Source organism: Pituophis catenifer, unplaced genomic scaffold (genome assembly GCF_029215685.1).
Source record: "Pituophis catenifer annectens isolate HBS135680 unplaced genomic scaffold, rPitCat1.0.hap2 SCAF_1, whole genome shotgun sequence".
Lineage (NCBI taxonomy): Eukaryota > Metazoa > Chordata > Lepidosauria > Squamata > Colubridae > Pituophis > Pituophis catenifer.
The window spans coordinates 93,357,194-93,372,970 of record NW_027256881.1 but is presented as its reverse complement, the minus strand read 5'-3'; the positions used below and the strand labels follow the sequence as shown (position 1 = coordinate 93,372,970).

At 39.1% G+C, this 15,777-nt stretch overlaps 1 protein-coding gene and 2 non-coding genes across 5 annotated transcripts in view; 1 reads left to right on the top strand and 2 right to left on the bottom strand.

Annotated features, from left to right (window-relative positions):
* Positions 1-3,511: 3,511 nt before the first annotated feature.
* Positions 3,512-3,583, bottom strand: TRNAE-CUC (transfer RNA glutamic acid (anticodon CUC)). Its single transcript has one exon. It is a non-coding gene; the product is annotated as a tRNA-Glu (tRNA).
* Positions 3,584-6,264: 2,681 nt separating this feature from the next.
* TRNAE-CUC (transfer RNA glutamic acid (anticodon CUC)) lies at positions 6,265-6,336 on the bottom strand. Its single transcript has one exon. It is a non-coding gene; the product is annotated as a tRNA-Glu (tRNA).
* Positions 6,337-12,909: 6,573 nt separating this feature from the next.
* Positions 12,910-15,777, top strand: part of NCOA7 (nuclear receptor coactivator 7) — a 72,733-nt gene continuing 69,865 nt past the window's right edge. For all 3 annotated transcript variants that reach the window (XM_070932725.1, XM_070932722.1, XM_070932724.1), the window contains exon 1: positions 12,910-13,415. The gene's annotated coding sequence lies outside the window, so the exon portion shown is untranslated. The remainder of the gene's footprint in view (positions 13,416-15,777) is intronic.

Here is a 15,777-nt window from a genome sequence, read left to right as displayed (position 1 = left end):
TACCCTAGCCAGGGGTAGGCAATTGTGGCTCTTTTACAACCTGTGGACTTCAACTTCCAGAATTCCTGAGACAGCTTGGCTGTCTCAGGAATTCTGGGAGTTGAAGGCCACAGGTTGTAAAAGAGCCACAATTGCCCACCCCTTCCCTAGCCTGAGTTCCGCTGCCTGGGATCCACGTGGGCTGCCACGTGGTTCCCCACCGGCTCCGGACGCAAGAGAGCAGGATGGAGAAAGCAGCTTGCCGGAGAACACGTGAACAGCTCCATGTGGTCTGCAAGTCAGTGGCTGCTGCTTCTGTCCCCTTCTGTTTCTTGCCTGGGAGAGAAAAACTTCCAGATCATTAAACCAGCGGTTCTCAACCTGGGGGTCGTGACCCCTTTGGGGGTCGAACGGCCATTTCACAGGGGTCGCCAAAGCCATCTCTCGCCCCCCCCCACGCCTTCACTCACCTTCACTCTCTGTTGGATCACCGGCCATTCGCTTACCCCGCCCACTCCCAATCTATTGCTGCCTCCGGAGTCCCAGCTGATGGCTAGAGGAAAAAAAAATGTTCAAATTCTTGCCGCGGGGCTTCAAAGGGCTGCCCTATAGCCAGTGGTGGGATTCTGCTGGTTCTAGGAGCCAAACCATTTGTTAAATTGCTGGCTTGCCCCGCCCCTCCGCACCACTATTTATTGCCAATAAATAGTGGTGGGCGAGGGGCGGGTGAGCCAGCAATTTAACAAATGGTTCGGTGTTTTTTTGTAATTTTATTGGCCCACGGAGCTTCAGCATAGGCTAATTAGCCCTTGATTAGATCGGCTCCCGACTCTCAGATGATTTGTCTCAGCTGTTTTGCTCAGGGCTCTGCTGCTTCCTTACGAAGAGTCCTGGAGCAGATTTTTTTCCCCTAGCTATGCTGAAAAATGAAACTAAAACTGCTTTGCTGTTGCTGCAAGGTTGGAAAATTAGGCAGGCAGATTTCTTTTCTTTTTCCTCACCAAAAAAGGTAGGTGCAAACAATGGGAAATTTAGGGAAAAAGAGGAGAGTTCAAGATTTTAAAACAAAAAGAAAAAAAGCTCTATTTAACTAGGGAATTGTAATAATTGAGATACTATTAATTGTATATTTCTGAAAGCAGAAATGGTTAAGTTGTGGTTTGGAGGAATATATGGGGGAAATTATTTGGTTTATTATTATTGGTAAATATAATTAATTGATTTGTAAGAAATTGGATTGCATGGAAATAATTGGAATATTCATGTTCATATTGATTAATATACAAAAAAGGTAGTTATATAACTAATTGATTTATATTAAAATGTTGAATTTATATTAAACAACTAATATTACATAATTAACCAATGTGAGGATGGATATAAAAATATATGACAATGGGAAGGGGTATAATATAGAATAGAAGGGAAAAATTGAATTTGATTAAGTTTAGAGATGAGGATGAAGGGTAATATTGGTTTTTTTTTACAAAAATAGATGAGGAATAAATATGGCAAAAAGGAAATATAGAAATTGTAAATTTAATTGAAATGACTAAACACTGTTTAAATTTGTGAACCGGCCAAATACTCTGTTCAAAGAAAATACATTGTATGTTTGTATGTGTGTTTCTAATTATTGTTATTTATTCATATTTGTTCTCTTTTATTCTTTAAAGTTTAACAATTCATTCTTTATCTTAATATCTTTATATTTGTTTGGGGTTGCCTTTCTTCCCTTTCATCTTTTTTATTGTACAGCAATCTTTCTCCTCAAACCTACCATCTCTCTCTTTTCTTTCCTTCTTACTTTCTCTTCCTCCCCCTCTTCTTCTCCTCCCTACATCCTCTTCCTTTCTCCTTCTCCTCCTCTCTTCCTCCCTCTCTTACCCTCCCTCCTACTCTAATTTCCCTTCCCTTGACTGGTCCTCGCACTTTTGACCAGTCCTCGAACTTACGACTGTCCTCACATTTTACGTTTTTGCCCTATCTTGTCACCATGGTGAAGAGAAGCAGTTGTGAAATGAGTGACATGGTTGTTAAGAATGCTACAATGGGCATAAATGATGACCAGTCATAAGTGCGAAGACCGGTCAAAAGTGCGAGGACCTGTCAGAAATCACTTTTTTCGGCCTTTTAAAGTCAAGTTTATTGGTGTTTTGCTACTATATGCTGGGTATTTAGTTTTTATCTTGCTTACATAAACTTTTTTTTATTGTAATATGTATGTATATGTTTTAAAGTACACAAAAATACAATTTAAAAAAATCTGGAAGCAAGCAATTGTAAGAACTGTGGATACCAATGAACTGAAAGGCAATGTGCAATTAATACAATTTAGAACAAAGAATTAAAATGGGAAGGCATTAAAAAGCAGTTTAAATTTTTCAAAAAGTGCTATTTCTTTTTCCCAATTAACTCCATGCATATTTGACTCTAATCACCAACCATCACTGGCTTTTCCTGGTTTTCAGGTATAATATGCAGTATTGTATGTACAAAAGCTGCATCAATTTACAAAGATAGGTTTCAATTCAATATCCTTATGAAAAGATGAAATAAAATATAAATATGGTCCGAACCACCACAATTAAAGCTCCACGCTTCTCATTCCCAATTTTTGACACCTGAAATCATACATTTTTTTTTTGGGAGATTTCCTGATTAACCTCATGGAGAATCACTTCATCTAGAATTTGATCATGGTTTTTCTTGGGTCTCATGAAAAACTCATGCAACATCAACATGATGATGTTTTCATAGAAAAGACTTCCTGTGTTTCAGGATACTGTTGTACAATGAAAGCTTCTTTTTGAACTTAGTAATGGAGAATGCAACTATAGAGCATTGCATTGCATTGCACTACATTGCACTACATTGCATTCACTGCAATGAAGTGCAGTGCAATGCAATGCTCTATAGTTGATAAAGATGAATCCTTATCTTTATTTCTGCCTTTGTACACATGCTTACAAGCAAATATTGCACACTGTCTTTTCCTGGGATGATTCTGGAGCAAACAGCAGAAATTTTGGTTGTTACATTTTTGCTTGCCATGCTGTTATTGAATAGGGAGACTTAAAAATAAAAGTAAGGAGTCTGAAGACTTGACTATCTTGTCTAAGAGGAAAGCTTCATTTTGGTACACAACAGAAACAAAAACTTTGTTGTTTTCAAAAACTACAGAGGAACTTGAACAGGAGGTAGTAAATTACCCCAAAGGAATGCAGTCATGAATTTAAGACAAGACAGAGGACAGAAAAGGTCCTTTTAGCTTTTCATTACATTCTCAAAATAGAAAGAAAAATCCCTTCCATAGATACTGTTTTTCATTTTAAAAAATATATCCAGTGAGATAGTTTTCCTTTCAGATAAATATACTAGAACATGTTATCTAAATAAAAACGTAATGCAAATTATTTTTCACTCCCTTCTTTTACCTTATAAGAAAAAAACCCAAGCTACATATTATACACTATTGTCCCAAACAGAAGAAAAAAAGGCATTCTGGAGGTTTGGAGTTTAAAAATACTCTTTCCCTGACCGGGAATCGAACCCGGGCCGCGGCGGTGAGAGCGCCGAATCCTAACCACTAGACCACCAGAGAACTCTGAGTCACCTTTCTTCTTTTCTTTAAATCTATGAATCCAAATTTTTGTCCTGTTTATATTTTCCAGAATTGAATAGCTTTTCAATCGAAAAGACCACTCTGCACCAAGCTAAGGAGGCTAATTGTGGCAACTGAACCACAACATTATTGGTTTTGTTAAAAACCCTCGTATCTTTTTTGTCCTCTACCTTCTTGGTACTCTTGCCCTGCATCTTGCCTTTAGGGGGGAAAAAAGAGGGCCATTCCTTGGCTGAGTTGATGCTCAAACTGAAAACTGCGAAAAATCAGCAATTCTACTGAACTGACTGCGCTGCTATTCTGTTCAGAGAAGTGTAAATTTACAGTAGCTGTGTTGAAAACTCTATTCAATGTTTCCAACCACACCTATCCCTCCGATAGCACAGATCATGGTACCATGGGGATGCTGCAATGGTCATAAGTGCAAAGACCAGTCAAAACTACTCTTATCAGTGGTGTTGTTAACTTCAAATGGTTTTTAATGGATGATGGTTGCAAGACAAGGACTATCTGCAAATGGTACATGAAAAACAGTGTATGAAATGTTATAGATTGGAACTGATATATTAGTCAAAAAAGGAAGGATGTGAATAGCAGAAATACTTGGATAAGTATTTATCCAAGTATTGGATTGGACTTGCCACAAAGGGAAGTTATGTAGGCTCTCATAGATATCACAAAATGACTACTAATTCCAGAAAACATTAAGGCAAGGATGCATAAACAGCCTCTGTGGTGGTTACATCAGCAAAAGATTCAAAACTCCAGGGAAATGGAGACCGTATGCCATATTTCAAGTGATTCAAGGAAAGTTGCCTCATCTTGTCGATCAGAAAAGTCGGCAGTTCAGCGGTTCAAATCCCTAGTACAGGTCTCCTGCGTGAGCAGGGGGTTGGACTAGATGGCCTCCAATCCCTTCCAACTCTTTTACTGTTACCTATCAAAGTTGTGCTCCACTGACTTACCCGTGGTATTAAGATGCTTTCTGCAGCTCTAAATCAGTTATGGAGTTTCATACAATAGAGACTTTACACCAAATATGTTTCTCATAACCATTTTATGGAGGGTAAGGGGAGAGTGTTTAGAAAAAAACATTAGCGAGTCTCTCTCTAAAAAATAAAGAACTGTGATTTAGGGCTCCCAGGGATTTGGGCGCCTCCACGTGTTGAGCAAGAGTTATGACACAAAATGCAAACTCTCCTCAGCTGGATGACTTTTGCCTGCATTCAGAGGACTCAGATAAATTGCTTTAATGCTGTTTGGGGATCCTGAAGTGCAGAGTGGGGTACTTCGTGTCGTAGTGAGAAGTTCTCTTTCACAAATCTAATTTGAAGCAAGCAAAGAGACAAGAAACAGCTGTGACTTTGTCCCTTTATGAAGAAAAGCCAGGGAGATCAATCTATGCAAGAATTTAAGTTCAGGGTCAGATTTAGGCTCACACAGAGCAAAAACTGGCCTAGGGCACAGAAGCTCAGGGAGCGCCAACATCATCTCTTTTTTTCCAAATCATTTAAAAAATGCAAATGTTTGCATTGGTGGCACAATCACTCAATGGGGCTGGGGGGTACAATATATTCTTCAGCTACATTGTGTACATTGTGTATATACAGAAACTTGCTTCCCCAGACAATACATGGTCTCTGAGCCTTTCCTGAGGAAAGTGGTTGTGCTTAATCATGCCACTATGGTGCATCACACTAACTCAGCTCAAGATACTATCTGCCCAGCCAATTTTATCTGTCAGGCAATTATTACTTTTAGTGGGACTTCCTTTGGGTAGATAATATATACATGAACCTAGAGCTCTTAAAAAGGCAAAATATAAAATATTATTTATGGTTATATCCTCCTTATATGAGCCCTGAAGAGCAATACAAATGAAAAATGGTTGTTTATCTCTAATCCCCAGTCTGTATTTTCTAATATCTAAACTATAACAGGATAACCCATAGACATGTAACAGGATAGTTTATACAACCAGAGAGGCTTTTTTGGTTTTCATTTTACACTGAAAATACAAACTCGGTTATTAAGGCTAACTAATTTTGTTGTTTTCCCCTAGCTATGCTGCAAGCAGAGGATAATTATTTTAAAGCTTTGTTTAAGTTGCTTTCTCATCTTCAACCACTTTAAAATGCGTGGACTTCAATTCCCAGAGTTCCCAGCGTCCCAAAGGCATTCTGGGAGTTGAAGTCCACACATCTTAAAATTGCCGAGGAGAGAAAACATTGCTTTCAAGTAACAGAGGAAAAACAATTTATCCTGCACTAAGAATTTAGGATGGCTATTGTTTCCGATTTTTGAAGTCCTCTGTATAAAGCTTAAAATCATATACATGTCTGAGAAATGTCTAATCAATTTCATGTAGTTAATTAGTTTCCTGGAAAATTGTAAAAACTGTATTTCATTAGAAGTTTGAATTCCAAGGCTGAAGAGGACAAATTTATTCTTGAAAGCCTAGGAAATAATGCTGCAGGACAGAAATTGTTCACCTAGTGAACACTAAGTAAAAGCAAGTCTAACGAAACCTTGCCTTTGTCACCAAGGAAGAGTGAAATGAAGGCTTTCTACTCCTGGTTTTAAAAGGCTAGGAGAATGTCTTTAAAATCTTTAAGGCGATCAGATTTAATTGTGAATAGCTAGCTACAGGAAAAACTTTTTTCCCTGACCGGGAATCGAACCCGGGCCGCGGCGGTGAGAGCGCCGAATCCTAACCACTAGACCACCAGGGAAGTTGGCTGTGAAAATTATTTTTGCTGTATATCAACAGAATAAAAAAGTTATTACACTTCTATTTGGCTATTTCAATTCACAACTTCAATTGTTCTAATATAGAGCCAGTTATTGCTACTTTTCAATATATATATATTCATTTATTCTGAAGAGAAAAGTTTATGTACACCAGGAACTTTTTAATGAAAGTTGGGAGGGAAATTGAACAAGCAAACAAAATAGTGTAGTACTCTAAAGGAATAAATGTGCTCTGGCTAATAAACGCAAAGAGCAAAGATATAACAACAGAAATGTCAGTATGAAAATACAGGCTATCACCTTATGTATTAATTAAATGTATATACTGCTTTTTTTTCAGGAACTCAAGATGGCCCACATGGTACCGTCTCCTCCAATTTTTTACCACCTTGTGAGTTAGATTGAGTGAACATAGAGGAACCAACCAAAGTCACCCACTGCATTGAGTTTCTGTGGTTGAGAATAGACCAGAGCCTGACTTTCCACATCTGACACCTGCTAGAGGCTGTGAGAGTTTTCTTTCTGACTAAGAAAATTTTGTGATCAGCCATGTCACAAAATCTATCTATCAATGAAAGGATAAACCCCTACTCTCAAAATAGCCAGAATATGCTCTCAAAATTCAAAAGGTTCCTCTTCTGGAATTACAAATGTGTAAAAATACTCTACCAGCGAGGGAGTATGATAATTAAGGTGGAAGACTAGAAGTACAGTAGAGAAATTCAGCTTCAAGTCTTATTTTGCTCTGCTGGTGGATTGGGGCCAGTTATTTTCTCTCAGCTCTACCTACTTCATGGAAGTATTTTGGATAAATGGAAGGAAGGAGGTGATGCTTTGAGTTCCCAAATGGAAAAAAGGAATCTAAATCTAAAGAATGAATGCTAAGGCAGATTTTTTTCCATGAAATGGAACAGGTTGAGAAAAAAACATTCCAACAAAAAATTACCCCAGGTCAATTATGCAATAATTAAGGCTTACTCTGAAGTAGTTAAACATATAATAGCTATGCTGACTAATAATATAACCCTGTAGGAACTAATATCAGTAGCTTTTATACTGTCCATAACCTATTTTCTTAAAAATTAGGTGTAAATGCTCTATATCAGGGGTGTCAAACTTGTGCTAGCTAGATGCATCATGTGCTGGCCCCGCCCTGCCCAGTTTAGCGAAGGGGAGGAAAGTCCCAATAAGTCACGTGACGATACTGTGATGGCGCAAGTTTGACACCCCTGCTCTATATTATTATTTAATGTTGATATACCAAAAAGATACACACAAAGACAATACAAACACTTGAAACTACAGTTAGTCCTTGACTCACAACAGTTCATTTAGTGACCATTCAAAGTTGCAACAGCACTAAAAAAAAGTGACTTATGAACGTTTTTCACACTTATAAATGTTGCAGCATTTTCATGTCATGTGATCAAAATTAAAACGCTTGGCAACTGACGCATATTTATGACAGTGGCAGTGTCCCAGGATTATGTGATTTCCTTTTGTGACCTTCCAACAAGCAAAGTCAATGGGGAAACCAGATTCACTTAACAACTGTGTTATTAACCTAACAACTGCAGTGATTCACTTAACAACTGTGGCCATAAAATGGGGAAAACTCACTTAGCAAATATCTCACTTAGCAACATCAATTTTTGGCTCAATTGTGGTCGTAAGTCAAGAACTACCTGTACCTTAAGAACTACCTTAACAAGATATACTAAGGTTTTGTGCTTTTAGATAATTTGTAGTTTAGTTTAAAGAAACCTATTTCAGCAATGGAAGTCATGGCAAGATAGGAAGATAAAATAATTTTATAATTTTATAAATGTATATTTATATTATATTTATTTATAAATTTATAATTTTAAAATTTTATAATTGTTGAATTTGCATAGTGGAGTATAGAATTTCTTGATTTCTAGCAGATGTATCGAAGTGTAGTTTTATTTTCATAATTTTTGTTCCGTCTCTCAAAGTTAAGCTGTACTTCCCAGCCATACTTCCCATTCAATTCTCTGTGCTGAAGATGTGGCAAATTTTTCTTGTTTCTGCCTGTTGGCCCAATTTTAAAACCATTTTTCCAGGAGAGAATTCAGTGTAAAGAAACAATACTTGTTGCAATGCTCAATAAAGGAATAAATCAAGGATGTATGGGAAAAAAAAAAACTTTGCAGACTTTCTACATTCTTGGCTTACTTTAGAACTGCAGGAAAAAAAATTGCTACCAACCTGCCTTCCATTGAGGACCTGTATACTGCACAAGCCAGAAAGAGTGCTTTAAAAATATCTACAGACCCTTCACATCCTGGACATAAACTGTTTCAACTTCTGCCCTCAAAATGACACTATAGGGCATTGCACACTAGAACAGCTAGACAGAAGGAGAGTTTTCCCCCTATGCCATCACTCGGCTAAAAAACTAATTTCCACAACACTGTCAAACTATCTAGTAAGGCTGCATTCTTCTCATCTTTCCTATTACCTATGTCTTTATCTTCTTATGACTATAACTTTGCTGCTTGTATCTTATGATTTATATTGTTTATTTAGTATCCTAGTATAATTTATGTTGATTGCTTATTTAGTATCCTATTACTATCACTAAGTGTTGTATCTTATGATTTATGATTAATGTATTTTTATGGTGACTATGATCATAATTTATCATTGATTGCTTGTATGTACACTGAGAGTTTATGCACTGGAGACAAATTCCTTGTGTGTCCAATCACACTTGGCCAATAAAGCCATCTATTTCTATTTCTCAAAGTTTCTGATAAATCTTCTGCCTTGCAGCTACTATTATTTTTCATCTAACCCTGAAAAGTGAATTAGGGTATTGGGTTTTTTTAAAAAAAACAACAACTGCTGTACTTTGCTACATAGTATAATTGATTATAGGTGGCTCTGGATTGGATTTTTCAAGGCCAAGTCTCAGCTTTAGATGCTGTAAAAGACAGCTATTTGAGCATGTTGAAATATAATATCCCTAATTTCTCATACCCCATAGCAATATTGAGAATCTACACTATGAAGAATTAAACAAGCAGAAATCCATCAGATACTGTATCTTTTCTCCAGCATCTGATGGTGCAGATAGCTTCACCAATTCAACATTTGCTTTAGGGGCTTCTATTCTGGAAGCTTGTTAAAGGGAGATCCTACCTGGAACTAAGGAGAAATTTCCTGACAGTAAGAGCAATTAACCATAAAATAGCTTGCCTCCCTGACTTGTGTGTGCTCTGTGGCTGGAGGTTTTCAAGAAAAGATTGGACGTTCATTTGTATGGGATGATATAAGGACTCCTGCCTTGGGCAGAAGACTGGACTAAAAGTCCTCCAAGGTCCCTTCCAACCTTATGATTCTATTTTTGTAAAAATAAATAAAACATGAAGACAAGAATTTGGGACATTATGTCCCAAGAGGTTGCGGAGACACCAAAGGATTGTGGCATAGAGGACATCAGGCATAGATGTAGCATGCTGGGATCATCGTCCACTAATACGGATGGTCATGCTGTAGGCACTAATTCCCACCTATGTGAGAGACCATTGACCTTTGCAGAAAAAAACCACCATGCCAATCAGAAGCTGTTGACTCTCAAGGTCAGAAGTACTTCTAGACCTGACAGAATTAACACTACACCTTGGGTAAAGGTTGTACACCTCTGTGGCTAAGCTGGGCAAACACCAGTTGATGAGAACAACTGTGGTATCCAACCTAGACCAATTCTTGCTTATTCCAAAGTTTGTTATAGAGAATACCACTTCCAGTGCTCCACAGACCTTGGATTACATCACATCACATTACCACACTTTAAGTTCCTTCTTGATTCTAAAAGAACTTGGTATGCAAACGTAACTGTCAGGCCTGGAAGCCATCTTTTGCATTGGGCCTTCAGGCCACATTTCCTACTGTGGGAAACTGCAATAACACACAATGTCCCCCCATCTGTCACTTGCAGGCAAATAAATGTGCAAAGTCAACATTTAACTTAGACTTACTGTTTGCACCACAGCTTGTAGCACAAACAACTCCCATGCCTATTCTTACACCTTCATTGTTGGGCATTTCAACACCTTCTATGTTTTCTGTAGCTAGACTATGGAAAGCTTGCTTCTAACTCCCCAAGTTCGATTCATGATACTCAGAATGGAGGTGGTGTACTGATAAAACCAAGTTCTGAAAGACCAGAAGATATAAGCAGTTATGGTACTCAGAGGTGTGCAGCCATAAATAAGCAGATTGGGAGAAACAATCCCACAATGACAAAAATGCTGAGTTTCTGTTCCCAAAAAGTCTGATGGACATTCTAACCTATTCCCATATTTTTGTTTCAGTGCATCTTACTATTACCATATTATCATACTATAATTGGGGACTTTTCATCAAGCATAATAATAAGCCTTATGACAAGCCCCATAACCAAATAGGCACTTCCGTATCTGAAAGTCTATTATGCAAATATTAGCATGGCTTTGTAGAGGTGTTTTCATGTGCAGTTACTAAAGTAGAAATTGCTAATAAGAAAATATTAGGTCTGCAACAAGGGAAGCATCCACTGATGCAATATATGACCACCCCATGCTCTTTAGGCATTTTTATCCACCTATTGAGTTCTCCCCAAAGACTTTGGATAGGCAGATATCGTTGTTGATTGATGATGATTTGGAAAAATATTGATTAACTCTTCCATTACACTGATATAGAACTTTAAGCAGAAAGCACACACACACAATTTATTTATTTGCTAAATAAATGCATTTAAAGATGACTTTGGACAAGATATGAAACAGATGTTAAGAAGAGACTTGGACAAGAGATTACACAGTCCAGAGACAAAAGCAGAGTTTATTGGAGTGGGCATCCATAATACATTCAATAAATAACAAGAAACTCAAGATAATCCAACCTTGATTTTGTTTAGTATAACATGGGACAAAGAGAAACTTGGATAGGCTTTCAAGACTCTGTTATTATACCCTATGCTAATAAAGTAGCATTCCTGGGTCCCTTCAATGGCTGTTTTTGACTTCACATACCTCAAAAGGCTGACAGTTGATGATTTAAGATTGTAAATTTGGTGTTGCATTGCCTTTCCAACAATGATGTAATTGTTTTTAGTGTTTTCCTAGCTTGGTGAATTTATAATTCATCATGTAGCAATTCTTTATGCATTCTGCTATATAGTACAGGTAGTCATCATTTACCAATCACTCATTCAGCAACTATCTATGGAGATTCTTCAGTCATTCAGGTCATGGTTGTCCCAAAGATGTTTTTTCAAGAGGCAACTGGACTTTCTGGTTTTTCTTTGAAGACGTTTCGCTTCTCATCCAAGAAGCTTCTTCAAAAACCAGAAAGTACAATTGCCTCTTGAAAACGTACCTTTGGGTCATTCAGTAACTGTTTGAAGTTGTGATGGTGCTAAGTAAGTGGTACTTACAACCAGTCATTAAAGCTCTGGCATTCACACCATCTTCATAGTTATGTCATTTGGGCACATGTCAACTAGCTGGCAGTTATAATGGTTGTAGCACCTTCCCCACCAGGTCACTGATCACCATTTGCAACCTTCCTATAAGCAAAGTCAATGGGAAAGCCAGCACAGAAGATCACAAGTTGCTCCCATAATTCTACTGTCCTCCCTGCACTAACCTTGCTTCCCCTAGCCTCCCTGCTCTCACCCATCACCTGCACTGAGCACCCCCCCCCCCCAGGCCTACCCCCCCCCCCCAAACACCACATTCTTTACCTGGGACTCCAGCCATCTCCCTCAGTGTTCAAATTGAGATTATTGTACACCAGAATGTCTGAATTTAAGTTTATCATATGCATAAAAATGAAAATCACTATAATGAAAGGGGTGTATATATCCTGGAGACAATTTATATAGTTATTTAAATGAAATAAAGCAAGCAGATTCCTTGCTTTATTCCTTGCACAGGAATAATGCTAGGCATAAGATTAAAGGAAATAAAGCCTTTGCTACCCAAAGGAAAAACATATTCACTCCTGAGCTGCTACAATTCCTGTGGTTCAATCATGTGGCAGAGTTAAATATAAACAAGCCAATAAGATGATGGTGCAGTATCCACAAAGTTGAGGAAACCTTGAGGATAACACAGGTGGCTTATGTGACAGGAACAGCCATCTTAATTGTGAACGTCTTGGGATCAGCACTTTTTGAAAGCGAATTGTCTCTAGAGACAGCAACCCTGCCCGTATTTATCGGGCAATAATACCGTTGAAAGCACCGCTTAGGCTGGAAAGCATCTTTAAAACCAGCAAAAAACAAGGCCGCCGTTTTGGCTAAAACCTGTTGATAAGGTACTAAGCCGTTGCAATGAATTATCCAGACAATGTTGTGGCTCAGACGAAGGGAACGAATCAGTCAAACGCGCGGGGACAATGGAAGGAAAGTTGGCGAGCGCATTCCTGCGGATGAGGCGAGCACTCCACGCTTCCTTCCCTAAAAATTTACATTTCTGTTAGAGAAAAGGTCACAGGGTTGGGCGGTAGGCGGAGCTCGGAGCACGGAGGAGAGGGAGGAAAGCGGGCGGGCAGAGCTGGCTCCCGCGAAGCGGAGCCTTTAGGGATTTCTCGGCGGAACCAGGCGCGGAAGGGAAGGGAGTGTGCGGGGCTGTGTGTGTGTGTGTGTGTGTGTGTGTGTGTGTGTGCGCGCGCGCAGAGCAGCCGCCGGGGAGTTGCGTCTTCCTTTGCCGAGGGAATATGCTGCTGCTGCTGCGGTGGTTGCTGGCCTCCCGTTGCCAAACGGTGCCTGGAAGCCACGAGCGGTGGACGCAGCCCTCGGCGGCTTCTAGCCGAGGAGGACCGTAGCGAGCGTTTCTCCCTTCCCGGCCGCAGCTTCCTTTCCTCTCTCTCCGCCCGCGGATGCTGTAGCTGCTTTTCGCTTCTCCGCCTCTTCCTGGGGATCATGGAGGAATCTCGGTCTGGCATCCTTGCGGAGAACCTGCCAAGCGGCGGCAGCAGCGGCGGCGGCCAGGAAGGTCCGATCTTGGCCTGAGGAGACCCAAGCTACCCTCCCCACCTTCTAGCGGTGGGTATTTGCTAGTGATGAGCCCCGCGCCGCGCGCCTGTTTGCAGCCTGGGTGCATGGAGCGCTAAGGGACGGGGGAGGGAGGGGGGAAGTGGAAGAACGAAGCAGCAGCTTCTCGGCTCATAGAAATGCTGCATCCACTCCTACTCCTTCGCCCCCGCCCCCATTTAGCATGGAAGGAGTGGGCACCCACTCCGTAGTACGTCGGCGGAGACAGGCAGAGCGCTTTGAGGAGCAAGCGCATTTGTTTAGCTGGCTCCTTTTTTCCAGCCTGGTGATCCAAGACGACGAAGCCAGAGTTCAAGCAGGCATTAAGGGTGCTGATTCAGGGTGTGGGTGTGGCCATTGCCCCTTCCTTATCGGGCCCGCTTAGTTCGCTTCCCCGCCTAATATGCTGACTCGCTAATTCTGTACTTAACTAGCGAATCGTACCTGACAGTAGGTGCTTCAAGAGGTCACATTCCTTTCCTTTATGAGGAAAGAGGGAAAATGGAAATGCCTGTATGTTGGCATGATATTGGAGGAAAAGATCCACCCACGACAATGTGCAGTTTGAACTGTCACCCCCTCCCTTTTCAGGGTTTGTTTACATCTGATCCAGCAAGAATACAATTCTAACACATTTATGATTCTCCTTTTTGGAAGAAGTTTTGGAATGGTTAATTATTAAAAATGATTTCTGCTAATGTTACTGCATTGCTGTATATGTTGTTTAGGTGGGTAGAAATATTTCACTGTGTTCACCAGAACTCAAGCCATTTAAAATTTATAAGGGAAGACTGATAATTTCCATATCTGGCAAATGCACACACACACTCTGTCTCGCTCACTCACTCCTGTCTTTGTGTATAGGGTTTCCAGGTCTTAAGGAACAAATGGCTAATTTTTGGACTTTTTAAATTAGGATTTGTGCAGTGCTGTGCCTGTCTCTGTTTATCATGCGTGTTAAAATGCACTATTGATGACATAAGCTGTTTTACACATAGACATTTGGATTATGGTGGATTTTTCTATTTGCAGTTTTGGGTTTGCTTCATCTTTGAAGTTTTAGTAGGCATGTTTGTAAGGATTTGAATGAAATATTTAATTACTATATCTTTTTTTAAAAAAAGCAATATTATCCATCTTGAGCTAAATGTAAAAATCATTTAGCTCAAGTCATACGAATTGCTCTTTTCTGCCTAAATAGTATTATGCAATCCTTTCAGTTTGGGAATAGTTACTTATTCCTAGTTCCTAAAGGTATTGAACATATCGGACTTAATGCACCTAGTTCCAAAACAATGGGATAATGATATAATCTCTCCAGATGTTGCTGAACTGAATTCGCACTTGATTTAGCCAGAATGGCCAGTGGTGATTTTATAGTCCATGAATATATGGAAGACAAACTATCACTAAAACTAGACAACCAATGACCGATTGAATCACCATTTCAGAGATAATTACTTACTTAAACAGAGAAACAGAATAATCCTACGTGGGCAAAAAAGCAGTGGGAGTGGGAGCAACTTCCATCTCCATTGAGTTTCCTTGTGGGAAGTTGACAGGGAGTGTTGGAAATGATAATCACGTGACCATGACTGGTGTAACAGTATGGCAACACTGGAGCAGCCACACCTTTGCTAAATTTCTATCTCACAGGAGTCCTGGACCCTATGGGATTTTGGGCGTATTTTTTTAAAGCAGCCCATTTGAGGTACATTGATTCAAAAATGATTGCTCTATGATGCACTGTTTGTCTAACTGGAGGTTACAAACTAAACTTTAGCATTGTATCTATTTCCTTTTACACCAATTTGGATTACAACATTATTTGAGTCCACAGGTATTACTCAGCTAACTCTTTTATTTTTCTTCTAATTGATTTAATTACTCCTACAGAGTTAAATTAGCTTATGGTATGATTAGGTTATTCTGATTTTTCCTATCACATTTTATTTTCATTTTTGGTTCACATTTTTTCAGAGAAACTAAACAAAACAGGAAAGGATAATAAGGGACAAAGTATTAGAGATATAAATTTCTGATACCCTTTCTGTATTCCAGTTATTTTAAAACCTTTAATCCTTTTTTATTTTGATTTGATGCATATATTATCGGGCTTACCTGAAAGGCAATTTGTATAAGACTTCACCCTTAAGAAATGAACATATTAGAATATTTTGGATAAGGTGGTGTAATTTATAATTTACACTGGGAAATTGATTGACATTACTTATGATATATATTGAATCATAGAACAAAAATATTTTAGGTAGTCTGACCGAGAGATCAATTTCAGGTCCCCTGGTTTTTAATTTTTTTCTGCAATGTTTTGTTGTGGATACAAAACTCGGTATCTTCAGTGTAATTATAGATT